At 33.9% G+C, this 17,521-nt stretch overlaps 1 non-coding gene and 1 pseudogene across 1 annotated transcript; one reads left to right on the top strand and one right to left on the bottom strand.

Annotated features, from left to right (window-relative positions):
* LOC125164835 (protein SET-like) overlaps positions 1–15,413 on the bottom strand; it is a 58,273-nt pseudogene extending 42,860 nt beyond the window's left edge.
* On the top strand, positions 5,998–6,137 carry LOC125165124 (U4 spliceosomal RNA). Its single transcript, XR_007151989.1, has one exon. It is a non-coding gene; the product is annotated as a U4 spliceosomal RNA (small nuclear RNA).
* Positions 15,414–17,521: the final 2,108 nt, after the last annotated feature.

The following is a 17,521-nucleotide window of genomic DNA, read 5'->3' as shown; positions in this document are numbered from 1 at the left end:
TACAATATGCCTTTTAGTAGCCTACTTCTGTTAGAAATATCTTTTTCTTTTCGTATTATAAATGTCTTAAACTATATGTCACTAATGCAACAAGATGATTAGTAAATTTCTAAAACTCATATTTATTATCTACTTTTTTAAAGTTTGTTAAGCTTATGAAAGAAATATTTGTTGTAAGGAACTATCTCTGAAGAGTGACATAATAATTAAAATTTGTTTAGCACCTCTGTTTCAGAACAGTTACATTTATATTTTCTCACTTGATATTTTCATTAACCTTAAAAATCTGGACTTGTTATCTCATTATTTAGAGAAGAAAACTGACATAATAGAAAGGCAAAGTAAAACAGAAGAACATTGGTAACATTTCAATCATGGCAGCCACAAAAGTGCACTGCTCAGATCTCATTTCAGGAGAGACCTCCTGCAAGAAGCATAAGTGAGCTCATAGCCTCTGCCTGCTCTACCTCCTGGATTCACTCTATCTTCTTGGCTAGGCCAAAGCCATTCTCTCTCTGAATGTTCCCAGCCAGTGATGGAGCGCAGTAGGATTCCTAGAGCTAAGCCATCCCTACCCAATATGGGACTATTCTCAAGGTAATCTTTGTCCTGGGACTCCCTGTTGGCCTGGCTGAGACTTTCTCAGAACTGCACCGCTGTCTGAGGCTCTTTCCACTCATTGTTCCTTTATTTTCTTCTTTAACAACTGTAAAACTTGCATTGTAGTCTTCAGGCTCTTCCTGCCCACTCCCTACTCCCTGCTCTTCCTCCACTCCATCCTACACAGGAACTGCCCCAAGTAATTCCTTTGCAAATGCAATCCTGTGCTGATGTCTGCTACATGGAGAACCTCAGAGGATACAATGGCTAAATCTTCATGGATAGTAGATATAAGCTAACATTGGTAGGACCTGTGGTAATTGAGAAATTGTCTGGCTGAAACATTCAATATTTTTCTTGTTATGTAATTAGAGTTCTTGATAAGGATTTCTGCTTCTAGGAATGGTAAAGAAACATTTTGCAGGCTAACCCAAGTACAGGGAACATCTAGAAAAATTAGACAAAATTTAAAGAAAAAAATATTTGAAGAAATCAGAAAACTAGCAAAATATCAACAACTTTAAGACCAGATCTAGAGAGAAATGAAAAATGAGATAAGCCCAACATTCTGAGTAATTTTACAATAGAAGCATTTGAGAAAGGAAAAAATGGACCAAAGGTGGGGATATAATCCCACAAAAAAGCTATTCAATTTCTAGATAAATACTGCTTATTATCAAGAGATCAAAGATGAGATTTTGTATTTCAATGTGTAATAATTTTGTGTGAATTTGGGCAAGCTACTTAACCTGTCACATTTTCCTCACTTTAAAATAGTTGTAATACAGTAAAACCTTGGATTGCAAGTAACTTTGCTCTGGAAGTGTTCCACATTTCTAAGAAATTTTAATTTGATAAGCAAGCAGTGTCTTGCAATATGAGTAGTACGTGACCCAGAACACCACATGATCACAACTGAGCCAATGGTTCTTCTCTCTCACTGTGGGATTGTGGGTGATTTTCTCCCACGTGCAGATGCTCGGCCTCAGACCGTGGTGTTTGGCAGCAGTCAGTAATTTTTCAGAACATTGAAAGGTTCCTAAACTGGCACTAGTGTATATTTTGTCACTTCAAAGCACCTATGAACACCTTTGCTTTTCCATAAAAGAGTAAGCTTAGGAATGCTTTGATTCCTTCTAGGTCAGGCTACCTGCAGATATAGACCCTTTCCTCTGCTGCCTTATTGCCAGTTACATTAAATACAGTATATGACAAAGAGTTTATTAATACTATACTGTAGTCAGCATCTATGTGAGAATATACAGTGGCCCCCAAGCAGAAAAAAATTCCATTGAGCCAATAGATAGCAGTGATTTCATTAGTCATAGTAAAAGGCACTCTACACAATAACCCTCCTCTCTCTTATCTCCCTCACACCAGCCACAAAGGTTTTCAAAGGTAAGTGCAAGTTAATTTATTTTTCTTTATATTTATATATATATATATAATATTGTTATTTTGTATTATATTACAGTATTGTAATCATTTTTATATGAATATTTTTGGGTTGTGGAGCAAATCATCTGAGCTTCCATTATTTCTTACTGGGAAATTCGCTTTGACATACAAGTGCTTTGGATTACAAGCATGTTTCCGGAACAAATTATGTTCACAAACCTAGGTTTTACTGTACTACCTTTTAAGTGTATTGTGAGGCTATATTAACATTTACTGTGCTCTTGAAAGACTGTCCAATACACATTAAACACTAAGATTTTGTTACAGATCTGAAATAAGAAGTACAATTTACACAGACACACACGTTTTCCAGAAGACACTAGTTTATTTAAACTGATTATATTCAAAAAGTGATTCTCTCAAATGACATTTGAGGTTAACCCACAAAACTTTATCAATATGTATTCTTGGCTGAAAGTACAAGGTGAAGATACTCTCATAATGTTCTCTGCTATATGTACGGAAACAGTATATTCTCTAAAGTAGTATTTCAGAAATTTTACTTAGTGGCATGTCATTAAAAAAAATTTTCAAGTGGTTGCTTATTAATTTGTATATTTGAATATATAGTTTTTATAATGCAAATTTAACCATAAAGTGATCAATTAATTATGGGATATGACTTGATTATACTAAACACCATTGTTGTTATTCAATTTGAGGCTAGAATCTTTTGGATATCCTGCTCTGTTTTGGAGAAAACGCTGTGCACATAAACATAAACATACTAAGTTGGAGTGGCTTGCCATATTCTTTAACAAAGGAATGGGTTAAAAATTCTATAATGCTTAAATACCTTTTTTCTACTAAAACAATTTATGTTGTAATATTGATTTGATAACGGATGGTTTCTTAAGAATGCACCTGATTGCAATGGAACAGAAGGTATATAGTGATTTTCAGTTTTAAAATGTCAAAATTATTCATTAAGTAGTTCCTGCAATTATCCCATTAAGTCAGCATTAATATTTCCATTATGCAAATGATGCATTGAATCATGTAAATTAAATCATATAAATAAATGGAAAAAAGTATGAATAATAAAACAAAAATGAATGACTGTAGTGTGTGGTGGATGGTTTACCCTTCTAAAGTTTCACTGTTTCCTGGGTAATGATGGTGGAGTAGAGTAAAACTTTCCTCACAAAAAAAAAAAAAAGGTAATGATTTATGACATTATTAATTGTCTAAATGCCATCTGGACAGATGCATTTCATTCTGAAATTAATTTCCAGAAAGTTTGCGGGAGTTTCAGAAATCATAATTTATTTCTATCTGCATACCCTATTTGGTCAGCTGGCTATTATTTTCTAGCCTGTTGGCACTGATAATTTGGATCAGTTTATATTTCAAACCACTCAGGCACTTAATAGCTTATAAATGTTTATACTGGGACCAAAATAGAGAAGCAAACAATTTTTGAAGGAAAACATCAGTTTGTATACCAGCCATGGACAATACCCAGTAATGTTGGCTTCATTTTTTATTATTAGTTTCACTCTCTCCGTTGTTGAAGCCAAATCCTCATACGGACTCCCTTTCCATACCAGCCCAGTCTTTGGCAAAATAAACTTTCACGTAATGTCTCTTTGTGGGAAAAATCAAAACTACTGAAAGGTGTAAAATTTCTCATAGATTGTTACATTTATTCAGGTGTCCCAATATCTCTGCCCTCAGATAGTTGCCTCTCATAATGATTCTGAGCATTGCCATGCAAATTACTTTGGCTAATGGATAAGTTTGAGGCTATCCTAGATCAACCAGTTCTAGATGATCTGCCAGCTGACATGAATGTTGAGGCAGAAGCCTGTCCAATCAACACAGAGATTCATAGGAAATAATATAATGATGGTTGTTTAAGAAACTAGATTTTGGAGTGATTGATTTTGCAGCTAAAGTTAATTGTTACAATATAGTTTGTATGGTCAGTCATGAAAAAGTTTCACTCATTGGGCCTGTTTCCAAAGTCCCAAAGCAAATATTCATTAAAAAATGTTTTAAATAGTGACATCCAGGCTTTTTTTTTTCTTTTTACAAGGAAATACATTGGAACTCTATGTAGAGTCTTTTGCTCAGAATTATGGTAGCCAGGAGATCATTCTGAAATCTTGCTTTTAATGGATATCAATGGCCAGTATCGTTAAATACTTGCAATACACTAATGATGCTTATATTCACATCATATGTGTTTGTTTAGATGCATTTTTGTATTTCTTTAGATATTAAGTAATTTTTAGTTTTGCTGAAATTTTTCAGCGATTTAAAATCTTTCTTCCACTTCTACATCTGACCATTTCATTTAATATACAATGCTACTAAAAGTTACATTCGGTAAAAAAAGAAACAGCATATTTTCCTTTATTAGGTGGATCATAGGTAGCTATTAGTAAATTTTCCATTACAGTTTTCCATTACAAATTTCCCTGGGTCTGAGGGGAGAGGGGAAAGATATTCACCAGAAAAGTTCCATGTGGTGTATTGGTTGGAATTTGCTTTATAGTTTTATTTACTTTTTGTGATAAATTTATCAGTTTATTTTCTAATAGCAAGAAAAAGACCAAGCTATACTTAATGATGAGTACGTAATTACATTTGAAGATTTTACTGAACATTTGTAGATTTCAATGATATTTTATGACAAGTATAGGTATTATGTCATGATATAAGATAGTTTATAAATATAAAACACTACTGGTAAACACAAACAATGTTATTATATATTAATAGGAAATTTTCCGAATTTAAAAAATAAAAAGTCTATTGGAAGATTTAATAAGTCAAATACGCTAATGGAAGGGATGAAAGTTGTAATGTAAATAGGCTTTTCGGCCAAGCATACATCCTAAGAACATGTATCAAATATACACATAAAGTTATTAAGCCCTCGTTGTAAGACCTCACAAGGGTAAAGTTTTTTATATAATTATTATGATGTGTTCATGTAAACTTCAACTTGTCGTTCACTTTGTAGCCAAGTAGGCAATAAACATAGGAACTTATGCCAGAAGACCAAAAAAAAGTGATAAACTGACTTGGCTAAAACAATTTTAATCTGTGAATTATATTAAAGTTGAAACTATAATCAGGGTATTTTGACCACCATCAAATTGCCATCTCCATTTTTCTCCACTTTCCATATATTTTAAAAAGACAACTCTCAGAATGAAAGTATTTGCAAATTATATATTTGATAAGGGGTTAATATCCAAAATATATAAGAAAATCCTACAGTTTGATACAAAAAAGAAAAGAAAAGAAAAGAAAAGAACAGAAAAGAAAAGAAAAGAAAGGAAAGGAAAAGAAAAAAGTGTTGCCAAGGATATGGAGAAATTGGAGCATGTCTATACTGCTGGTGGGAAGGTAAAATGGTACAGCCACTATGGAAAACAGCATGGAAGTTTCTCAAAAAATTAAAAATACAGCTACCATATGACCCACAAATGAATACCACCTCTGGATAAATGTCCAAAATAATTGAAATCAGGAGGATTTCAAGGAGAAATCCTGTTTATATAAGTCCAAACTCATCAAAATGTGTACATTAAATATGTGCAGTTTTTGTGAATCAAGTGTATCTCAACAAAGCTGTTTATTTTTTTTTAAAGAAAAAACTCTATAGACAAACGTGCACATTTTCCCAACTCTTCCTTCATATTTTTGAGATTATGTTCTTTTTAAAAAATTTTTTAAGTTTATTCATTTTTGAGAGAGAGACAGAGACAGAGTGTGAGTAGGGTAGGGGCAGAGAGAGAGGGGGAGACACAGAATCCAAAGCAGCCTCCAGGCTCCGCATTGTCAGCACAGAGCCCAATGCCGGACTCAAACCCACCATCCATGAGATCATGACCTGAGCCAAAGTTGGGTGCTTAACTGAGCCACCCAGGCACCCTGAGATTCTGTTCTTAACACAATCACTCTATACGGTCTGAAAGTGGCTCTAGCTTTATGCAATGGCAGTATCATAGACAATGAGGTTTATCTGAAGCGTGATTATTGCTAATTGAAAATTTTCCCGATTACCCCACTGTGACGACTTGGAAAGTGGTTCTAGGGGAAAAATAATGAATTTAGAAACCAAGTCTTTTTATATCATGTATATATACCTACAAAACAATTATGTGAGCCTTTGGAAGGCAAATATTTTTCAACAAATTCATGTAATAATCAATTATCCAATAATTTATAATAAACTTAAGACTGGTTTTAAATTGTTAGGATATTTCACTTAAAGTCAGAAATGCGTATCGTTTACAAAAGTGTTGAGATAAGAAATGAAATAGATCTAACATTTAAGTTTGTCACTGATGGTACAGATACAAATATATATGAGCAAAGTATATAACGTGTATGGAAAATTAATATTTAGAAATGTCATAATCCATGTAATCCAATATTCTATTACTTGTCTTAAAATTTCTTGTGATTAATTCCTCCTTTTAAACTCTCACAGTGTCTGGTAATTATATCTATTATATACTTTGGCATAATAATGCAATAATTTAATATTTACCTTTTCTCTGACTGTGACCTTTTGAAGGTCATACTTGTTTCTGGTTTATCTTCTTATCCCTAGTATCTGGCTCAGGAACTCATAATCAGTTGATGCTTTAAAAATGACTGCTCAGTGAACTAACATCCCCTTGTCAACATTCGCATTTTTTAAAGAAATATTCCACTATATTTCCATCTTAATTCCATAACACATTTCCCATCTCTACCTGAGAGTCTCCATTTAAACTACTCTGTTCAAGGAGTAAGGTAGGAATCTAATAAGAAAGACCAGAAAGAGATTAAAAAACAAAGAAGTAGATGACAATAAAAGAAATAGAAAGACAATCCAAAGACAGAATTATGTAATAGCACCAGGATATCACCATATAATATGTAGGGGGAGAAAATCTAAAGTTTTGGATTTTATGAATCTATCAACTGCATGGTCCATACAGTAAGATAAGCAGGCTTTCATAGTGTTTGACTCTGTTAACTAAAATTATAAAAACAGTTGATGAAAGAAAATAATATTTAGACAGGCTAATAAAATGCAATTAGAATGGAGACTTCATCTAAATAACTGTAATATCACTACATTGATTCTAAAATATTTCCAACATAAAGTTCTCAAAAGTTGATACTAACCCAAGTGAAATTCTCATAAATCATTAGTGAATTTTCATTAAATAGTCATTGACCTGAGTTTATAAGCATTAATTAAAATTCACAGATGTGTGCTTATGGACAAGCTATCAAATCTGAAAACATATAAGGCCACATTTCAGGTACACGTGAGTTCATGTACCTTATTGGTAAGTTATTTTTTATGAAAATTAATGCGTTAGCCATCCAAAATAAACACATTCTTGCTATGCTACGTTCCTGAATCTTTGTGAATAATTTGGATGACGCTTTATTTGTGCCAAGTAATATGCAATTTAATGAAAAAAAATGGTCAATGGATGTCTATAGAATTACTCAGTTTATATGCACTAAGCCAAAAGATTTAAGGTACTATTAATGGAAAGGACATCTTCAATGCTAAAAAATAACAAAAAAAAAATGAGACATAGTTGGGCCAAGAAAATTTTGTGTCCCAGGTTTTTTTGTTGTTTACTATTTGTTTTTATTTATGTAGTTGGTGATGACCCTTAATTGGTAATTACTTCCCCAAATCTATACAGTAGTGCTTCCCTTTACTTTGTGATTTATTCCTGTCCTAGGAAAAACATTTAGAACCTCTTTACATTTCCTTTCCCAGTTTTACATACTAGCATGAATAAAGACCATGCAAAATATCACATCTCTAATCTTTGTTCCTAGCTTATATTTGATCACATAAATTTAATATCCCTTTTGAAATTTATAAACAGGATAATCTAATTTACTGTTAATAAAACAGGTAAATCAGTTCAGTTCAGTGAGGATTTATAAAGGACCTACTGTGGGTAAAGCACTACATCAGGTTCTGATTATACAAACATTCTATGATGTTTTTGAAAGTCAACTGCTTATTGGAAAAATAATTTACATTTAGTGGGAAATGTGAAGTTGAAAGTCTAAATATTACATAATGAGTTGTATCTCAGTAAATCTTTCAGAGTGCTTCTTCCTTCAGAAGAGGCTGAGCCAAAAGACTTGTAATGGCAACAAGTCTTCCCTCAAAAGTAAAGGAGACAGTGTACTCTGATGTCAATGTCAGTTAAAATGCCCTCGACTATCAGTGCAGGACCACCTAGGTTAGAGAGAAAGCCTCTATAGTTTCTGAATTTTGACATGTACACTATAATGTACACATCTTATACTTATGTCCTTTCAGCTGGAACCAATTGTTTTCCTGTCAAAATGCTTCAAAAAGATTCATTGTTTACTTTTCAGAGAAGACTGAAGCTTGGCTCTGGGCTATCAGTTCCTAGACAGTTCTGCTTATAAGGATCACAAAATAAATGTCTCTGCCATATCCAAGTTTCAATATCTAACAGGAATCACCTGCTTTTCAGTCTTCCAAAAAGATGAGATCCTGATAGCATGTATTCCCCCACAGCTGATTCAAACTCCAGGAAACAAGAGTTGTAGAATTATCCTATTGTATTTGGGGAAATCTGCTTTCTAGGTCATAGGAGAAGAAACTGTATGCATGGTGCCCTGTCCAATATGATGTTGGGAAATATATTAGCAATGTCTGGTGGGGAGGTGGAGATGCTTCTCCAATAGAAAGAATAGGTATGGAAGAGGCTTGGGAAAAGAAAACGGAGGCTAAAGATGCTAGAGGCTAATCAGGGCCTAGAATATCAGTATCAGGTATAACTATTATTCTAAAATAACTTGTAGATAAGTGGACACCAGTACAAAATAATCAGGTCAATGGCCCATAATAGTCATACTCCAATAAAGGGTTACAGGAACTTGAGGACAGGCCATGGATCTATAAATATCCCCTGTGCCTTGCTTACAGCTCTACCCCCTGCCCTCCTACAGCCACTGCAACTGGTTTCTTATACATGTTTCTAGAAATATTCTAAGTTGGAATAGGTTTTGTGTGTATAGGCATTTTTAAAAATCATTACCTCTATTTTAAAACTACATTTAAATGACCATATTTTAGATCCAAGAAAATGAAAATACTAATTCAAAAATATATATGCAATCCTATATTTATTGCAACATTATCTGTAATAATAAATAGTCAAGATATGGAAGCAACCCAAGTGTCCATCCATAGATAAATGGATAAGGAACATGTGGTACACACACACACACACACACACACACACACACACACACACACCTAGAATAATATGCAGCCATGAAAAAGGATGAAATCATGCCATTTGTGACAGCATGGATGGACCTACAGGGAATTATACTAAGTGACCTAAATCAGACATAGAAAGAAAAACACAATATGATTTCACTTACATGTGGAAAAAAACAAATGAATAAACAAACAAAAGCAGAATCAGATCTACAAGTACAAAGACCAAACTGATGGTAGTCAGAGAGGAGGGGAATGGGGGATGGGGAAAATGGGTGAAGGGGAGTGGGTGATACAGGCTTACAGTTGTGGAATGAGTAAGTCATGAGAATAAAATACACAGCCTAAGAAATTTAGTCAATCACGTTGCAATAGGGTTGGGTGGTGACAGATGGCAGCTCCACCTGTGGTGAGCACTGCATAATGTATAAACTTGCTGAATCACTATATTGTACATCTGAAATCAGTGTAACATTGTGTGTCAACTAAACTCAAATAAAAAAATAAATACATATTTATTTTCTATTCTGTATTACACATTTTTCTGCATCACACTTATTTACATATCTGGTAAATTAGTTTCTATTAATGCAAATAGAACTGCCTCATTTAGTTTTGAGGATTACAGCTTTCCATAGTATCAATGCTCCATGACTCACTTAAATCTCCTTTATCAAAGGCTTTTAGTTTTTATACAACATGAATTTTTCTATTACAATGATCAAATTAATTATTTTTGCACATACGTTATTCTACATATCTATATGTAGAGAGAATACCATTATTAGTGCAATTTTTGATAGAATCCAATTTGCTTCTACAAACATCTTTGTAATTGCTCCTTGAATCATTGAATAATTCCAGGAATCTAGAAGCTTATCAAATTATTTTTAATGGACAGATAGTAATATTATCTCCTTAATTTCTCTTATAAAGGGATTCAAACTTGTATTATGAACATATATAAGCTTTATCATCTTCTGTTACTAATAATGTGAACTATCTAATTTAAAACTATAATTAATCCATTTTTAATTTGTGTGTGTGATTTAAGAAAGTGGTCCAGTTTTATTTCTTGCATGGTGCTGTCCAGTTTTCCAGACACTATTTGTTGAAAAGACTGTCTTTTCCCCCATTGAATATTTTACCATGATTCGTGAAAGACTAATTGACCCCATACATACATTTCTGGGTTTTCTATTCTGTTCCATTGATCTATATGTCTATTTTTGTGCCAATACCATACTATTTTGACCATTACAGCTTTGTAATATAACTTGAAGTCTAGAATTGTGATACCTCCAGCTTTGCTTTTCTTTTTCAAGGTTGCTTTGGCCATTCAGGGTCTTTTGTGGTTCCATACAAATTTTAGGATTATTTGTTCTAGTTCTGTGAAAAATGGCATTGGTATTTTGATAGGGGTTGCATTAAATGTGTAGATTGCTTTGGGTAGTATAGACATTTTATATTAGTTCATCCAATCCATAAGCATGGTTTGTCTTTCCACTTCTTTGTGTCAACTTCAATTTCTTTTATCAGTGTTTTATAGTTTTCAGAGTACAGGTCTTTTACCTCTTTGGTTAAATTTATTCCTAAGTATCTTATCATTTTTGGTGCAATTGTAAATGGGATCAATTCCTTAATTTTTCTTCCTGATGTTTCATAAAAAATACATTCAAATGGATTAAACATCTAAATGTGAAACCTGAAAGCATAAAAATCCTAGAGGAGAACACAGGCTGTAACCTCTTTGACAATGGTCATAGCATCTTCTTTCTAGATATGTCTTCTGAGGCAAGGGACACTAGGCAAATATAAACTGTTGAGGCTTCATCAAAATAAAATCTGCACAGGCAAGGAAACACAATACTAAAAGGCAACCTACAGAATATGAAAAGATATTTGAAAATGACATATCTGATAAAGTGTTAGTATCCAAAATACATAAATAGCTTATAAAACTCTACATCCAAAAAATGAATAACCCAATTAAAACATGGGCAAAAGACATGAACAGGCATTTTTCCAAAGAAGACATACAGATGGCCAACAAACACATGAAAAGATGCTCAACATCACTCATCATCAGGGAAATGCAAATCAAAACCACAATGAGATATCACTTCACACCTGTCAGAATGGCTTAAATTAACAACACAAGAAATAACACGTGTTGGTGGGGATGTGGAGAAAGAGAAACTCTCTTGCACTGTTGCTGGTGCAGCTACTTTGGAAAACAGTATTGACATTCCTCAAAAAGTTAAAAACAGAACTACTCAGGGAGCCTGGGTGGCTCAGTGGGTTAAGCCTCCAGCTTCAGCCCAGGTCATGATCTCACGGTTTGCATGAGTTCGAGCCCTGCATTGGGCTCTCTGCTGTCAGTACAGAGCCCTCTTCAGAACTCCTCTGCCCCTTCCCTGCTCAGTGCTCTCTCTCTCACTCTCCCTCAAAAATAAAACATATTTAAAAATTTTTTAAAAATAGAACTACTCTATGATCCAGCAATTGAACTACTGGGTATTTACCCAAAGAATAAAAAATACTAATTTGAAGGGTTACATGCACTCTGATGTTTATAGCAGCAGTATCTATAATAGCCAAATTGTCGAAATAGCCCAAGTGTGTCAATTGATTGGTGAGCGGATAAGGAAGATGTCCTACACACCACACACACACACACACACACACACACACACACACACACACACATACACACACACACGTATACATATACAAACTATGGACTGTTACTCAGCCATAGAAAATAATGAAATATTGTCATTTGCAACTACATGGTTGGAGTTAGAGAGTATTACTCTAAGTGAAATAAGTCAGAGAAAGACAAATACATACGATTTAACTCATATGTGGAGTTTAAGAAACAAAACAATCAAGCAAAGGGGGTTAAAAAAGAGAGAGAGACAAACCAAGAAAGAGACTCTTAACTATTGAGAATGAACTCATGGATACCACAGGGGAAATGGATGTGGGGATGGGTTAAACAGGTGATAGGGATTAAGGAGTGCACTTTTGAAGAGCACTGGGTACTGTATGGAAGTGTTGAATCACTACATTGTACACCTGAAACTAATATTCCATTGTATGTAACTCACCAGAATTTAAATAAAAACTTAAAAAAAATTAAAAACATTACAAATTTTACTAAAAAGATATGTGGAATGAATGAGAAGACCTTTGTATTAATGTTACCATGTCCCTAAATTAGTCTGTTTTTTTTTCTTTTACCTTGGACTAACTCTTTAAAAAAATCTTGGGGTGCTTGGATGGCTCAGTCAGTTAAGCATCTGACTTTGGCTCATCTGATTTGACCTGATTTGAGATCATCAGGTCATGATCTCACAGTTCGTGGATTCAAGCCCTGGGTTGGGCTCTGTGCTGACAGCTCAGAACCTGCAGCCTGATTCAGATTCTGTGTCATGCTCTCTCTTGCTCACTCTCTCTCTCTCTCTCTCCTTCTCTCTCTCTCTCTCCTTCTCTCTCTCTCTCTCTCTCTCTCTCTCTCTCCCCTGCCCTCTCTCTCAAAAATAAATAAACATGAAACAAAATTTATTTTAATCTTTATTGGGGTAAATTGGTATACCAAAAAACTCAACACACACACACACACACACACACACACACACACACACACACTCACAAGAAACCGAAAAGCCACTGTATATTCCCTCTGTAAAAATGAAAGCCTTTTTGCCCACACAATAAATATTTATAAGTACAAATTTTCAAGATGCTTTCTAACTCTAAATTATAACTTTCTATAAAGAACTAAATCACACTCTTTGATATTAGCCATAATAAATATGCTCTAAATCAACCTAAAATAATATAAATTTCTGTAAGCATTTATTTATAGCAATTTCTCTCTTCAGAACATAGTCCCAGCTTTCAAGTATATTAATGATATGGACTCTCAGAAGACAGAAAGATTACAAATATTTTGTTCCAAGAAATAAATTAATATGATATTGAGACTGATATTTGAAAATTATGATTAAACATATTGTGAAAGTGTAAATAGAGGCGCAAAGCAATTAAGTCATATCTCTAACACATTCCGTTCATGGGGCAACATTAGTTACCAACTGTATTATCAGAACATAACACATTTACAGCAATACCATTGCACTGTTTATGATGAAATCCACACTGTGACTGATAGTGCCCAACAATATTAGAAACAGAAATGATTTTTTACTGAACATTTATTTGGCATAACAAAGGTATTTGTTTTGTTGCCATGATCAAGGTATGTTTTCTTTCTTCTTTTGTGTTTTTTGTTAATGTGTCTTACTTTAGTGATTACCTTAAGTACTTTGCACTATGCTGCCTTATTAAGCATTTTTAATTAACTGTCTAAAAACCTTGCTAGAACAGTATATTAACAGCTCAAGTCATAAGAAATTAATATATTCAGTGCCTCTGTAATACCTATAATACTTTAACAAGTGCTCCTGGGAAGTTCATTGAAAATTAATTAAGTCTTTTCAAAGTAACACAAAAAAGTCAACTAGAGGACTAAAAGAAATCACTGTAACCTTTTTATGTAAATATATATATTATTGGATAAGAAGAACATCTTGTAAATTTGATTAATTATCAGATCAATGATTCTTAACGTTTATATTTGAAATATCAAATAAGACATCACTGCTAGTTGTTATGCCTAATCTAGTTTTCTGAGTACCTGAAACCATATCCCTTGATATATTTCTCAGTTAACTTTGTTTAGGCACTCAAAAATTCTATTAATATCACTGTTGTTGTTAAAAAGTTTGAATTAAGTGGAATTCTTTTACAGTGACCTAACATTTCTGCCTTTTCTGTAATCCTCTCTCTCATTATATGTTCTCACTCTTTTTTGTTCCATTCAAAATATACATGCCTGCATGGTTGTAGTTTTCTATAAAGTGGATATCACATCCTTTGACACTTATAGAAGTTTAATGGATGCATTTGTTATAACTTAATGCCTAAATGAAATTTAAGTGCACATCTCCTTGAGATAACCTTTATAGATGAATGTTAAAATTGTTGATTAGAACAACTAACAAGACTGTGGGAATATGTTTGAAATAAGAGATGCCTCAGTAATTTTAAAAGCTGGCCTTTAATATGTGATAAGCACTAAACCACGTGCTTTAGGAGAAACAAAAATTAATCTTTTTTTTAATTTTATTTATTTATTTTTTTTTCAACGTTTATGTATTTTTGGGACAGAGAGAGACAGAGCATGAACGGGGGAGGGGCAGAGAGAGAGGGAGACACAGAATCGGAAACAGGCTCCAGGCTCTGAGCCATCAGCCCAGAGCCCGACGCGGGGCTCGAACTCACAGACCGCAAGATCGTGACCTGGCTGAAGTCGGACGCTTAACCGACTGCGCCACCCAGGCGCCCCAAAATTAATCTTTATGTAACTCCTATGGGGCATATCATCCTAAAACTATTTTAAAAATATAAATAGATGAAGAATAATGGATAGGTAATTAATAGGTACAGAAATTCAGCCTCCAAGAAGTTACTTAAGTTACTCAGGGTCATTTGGCTAGTAAGTAATAGATTTAGGATTTGAACCAATGTAGTCAGAACACAAAGATAAAGGGCTTAAACACCATGCATAATTCCTCAAATAAAATTAGGCTGAATGCTACTTACTCTGCTTAAGTATAAGGACAGTCCTGCTTCCTGACGGCTAATGGACTGATAGATGTTAAGCAGAAGTTTAATAATGACTATCTGTGGATAACATTTCAAATTTTGTCTTTATGGGTTCTTCTTTTCCTTCCAACAATTGTCCACATTAAGTTGAAGAATATCTTTCAAACTAAACCAGAAATGGTCAATAAAAAAGCTTAGGGCTAGAAATTCTTTGCAAGCTTATAAGAAAATTTATTTAGAAACAGTAGATAAACAGAGTGAGATCAGCTCAGGCACTTATGCCTGTATTCATCAATTTATTCACCGCCAGAAGGGTATTGTGACATCATGTAAACCTGTCATTAAACAATGTATATCCTGTGTAGCGCTTACCTTCTTCAAAGGAATGTCTGAATACATTTGGCACTTTAAATGCCAGGAGTTCACCTTTCATATTTCCCGATAAAACTTTCACAATGAATGTTTAACATACTTCTTTGTCGCTACTTTTATACTCTAACAGAAGGGAATATTTTGAAATAAAATTATTGACACAAATATGATACTAGATTACATACAATTTTATCTTTATTTACATATCTATATAAAACTATGAATTGCCATATGGCTAGCACTTTGTTAGATACTAGAGAAAAAAAGATTGTCGCAATAAAACATATAATTAATGCATAAATGTACGTAATAATGATAAATTAATTATAGTTTTGGTATTTTTCAGGATTAAATAAAACAAAATTCTAATCTAGGTAGTTTAAGAAAGAGGGAATTTATTGAAGGATATTAAAAGATATTAATTAGATATTATTATAACATACTAAAAGCTTAAGAAATCGGTGTGAGGGCTGAAGAAGGAAATGCAGGTTGAATTTCAAGAACAACTATTCAAATCACTCCAGGAAACACAATGCCAAGGAAATTTCTTTTAAGATCATAAACTTATAAACCCAGAACCACATTTACACTGTTGCAACCAGGAACTACCAAAATCAAAATCCACCATGATTAGGAAATCACACACTCATACACCTACCATATATAGTACTATAGTTTTTGCTCTTGTTCCCAGAACCATACCTCCTGCAACCTGCACCAGCAAAACTGGTGTTTGTCCCTGTCTTTCTGCTTTCACATAGCCTGTTACTGAACTATGGTACAACTGTTGATGTGTTGTATAAAACAGCAAATTGCCTTAATATACATGTTTGCCAGGTGAAATAGCAGAAGAAGCTGCCATATGGCCTCCATTTCACTTCTGTCTTCCAACGTCTTATGTATGCATGTGATCGGCCAAATCTAAATCACATCTAGAAACCTGAATCCAAATAAGTTTGGAAAATGTAGTTTTTATTTCTCCAGCCTCTGCATTACACAAAGGCGAACTAGAAATGGGTGGAATGGAAGCTGAGTGGATAACATAAGACATACAATCAGTGTTACTAAAAATGAATTATACATAATAATGACTTTATCACTTAGATTCTGATATGTCTCAAAAGTGTTTTCTCATCTACTTTGTTTTCTCAAGCTCCTCATCTTTGCCTCTACATTCAGAGGGTTTCTCTGTATTAGAGTGTTGCAAAGAAACAAAATACCACATTAAAAGTGACTTAAATAAAAGTAGATAAGTATTACCTCACAGATAAAGAAGCTCAAAGCCAGAATAATGTCGATGTTGACGAAGTACCTAAAACATGTTATCAGAAACCTGAGCTCTTCCTTCTTTACGTTCTGCCATCTCAAAGCATTCAGCGTGTCAGGCTTACCTCTCATAACTTAAAGATCTAAGATGCACGTTGACAGGGCTTGTTGCAAAGGCAGAAGCTGGGGTCAGCTTCATCTCTTTTCCTGTGAAACCCTGCAACTCCCATTTGCTAGAGGGGAGTGAAATGCCAGGGCACACAGGGAAACATTTGGAAAGCTACTGCATTTATCCAGGAAAGAAAGTGAGAAGGACTTAGGAGTTCTATGCAAGTATCTCCAAATCCACTGACCAGGTCAGAATTACCTTTCTTCTATACCACACCTACTCCTTTCCTTTATCGACTGTTTCCCTTGAAGGATACCCTCCTCTCTTCAGTTTCCTGAGTCATTTCTTCCTCTGTTGTAGTACCCAAATTCAGTTGGTCACCAAGTTCTATCTATTTCAATTGTTAATACATCTGAAATCCATTTCCTTCTTTTTACTTTCAATGCTTCTGCTATAGGTTCGAACCTCATGCCTACATTATTGCAAAAGTCTACTCAGTCCCCAAATGGGGGTCTTAAGTCTCTTCAATGCCAGAATAATTTTATGAAATACAAATTTCATTATAGTACCCTCCTAATTCAAGTTGTTCCTGTCTCTCTATAGCTTTTAGCATAAAGTATAGACCAATAAGTTAGCACACAGTTTTTTATCTTGCTATTGCTACTTCTAGGCCTTCTTAACTTGCCATTTTACCAAATGAAGTTCAAACTCCAACCATATCAGATTTTATAATGCCACTTATATTTTTAACCCATATGATTCTGAACATATTAATCACTCTTTATAAAAATTCT

The sequence above is a fragment of the Prionailurus viverrinus genome, chromosome B1 (genome assembly GCF_022837055.1).
Source record: "Prionailurus viverrinus isolate Anna chromosome B1, UM_Priviv_1.0, whole genome shotgun sequence".
Classification (NCBI taxonomy): Eukaryota; Metazoa; Chordata; class Mammalia; order Carnivora; family Felidae; genus Prionailurus; species Prionailurus viverrinus.
This window is presented reverse-complemented; position numbering and strand designations above follow the sequence as displayed.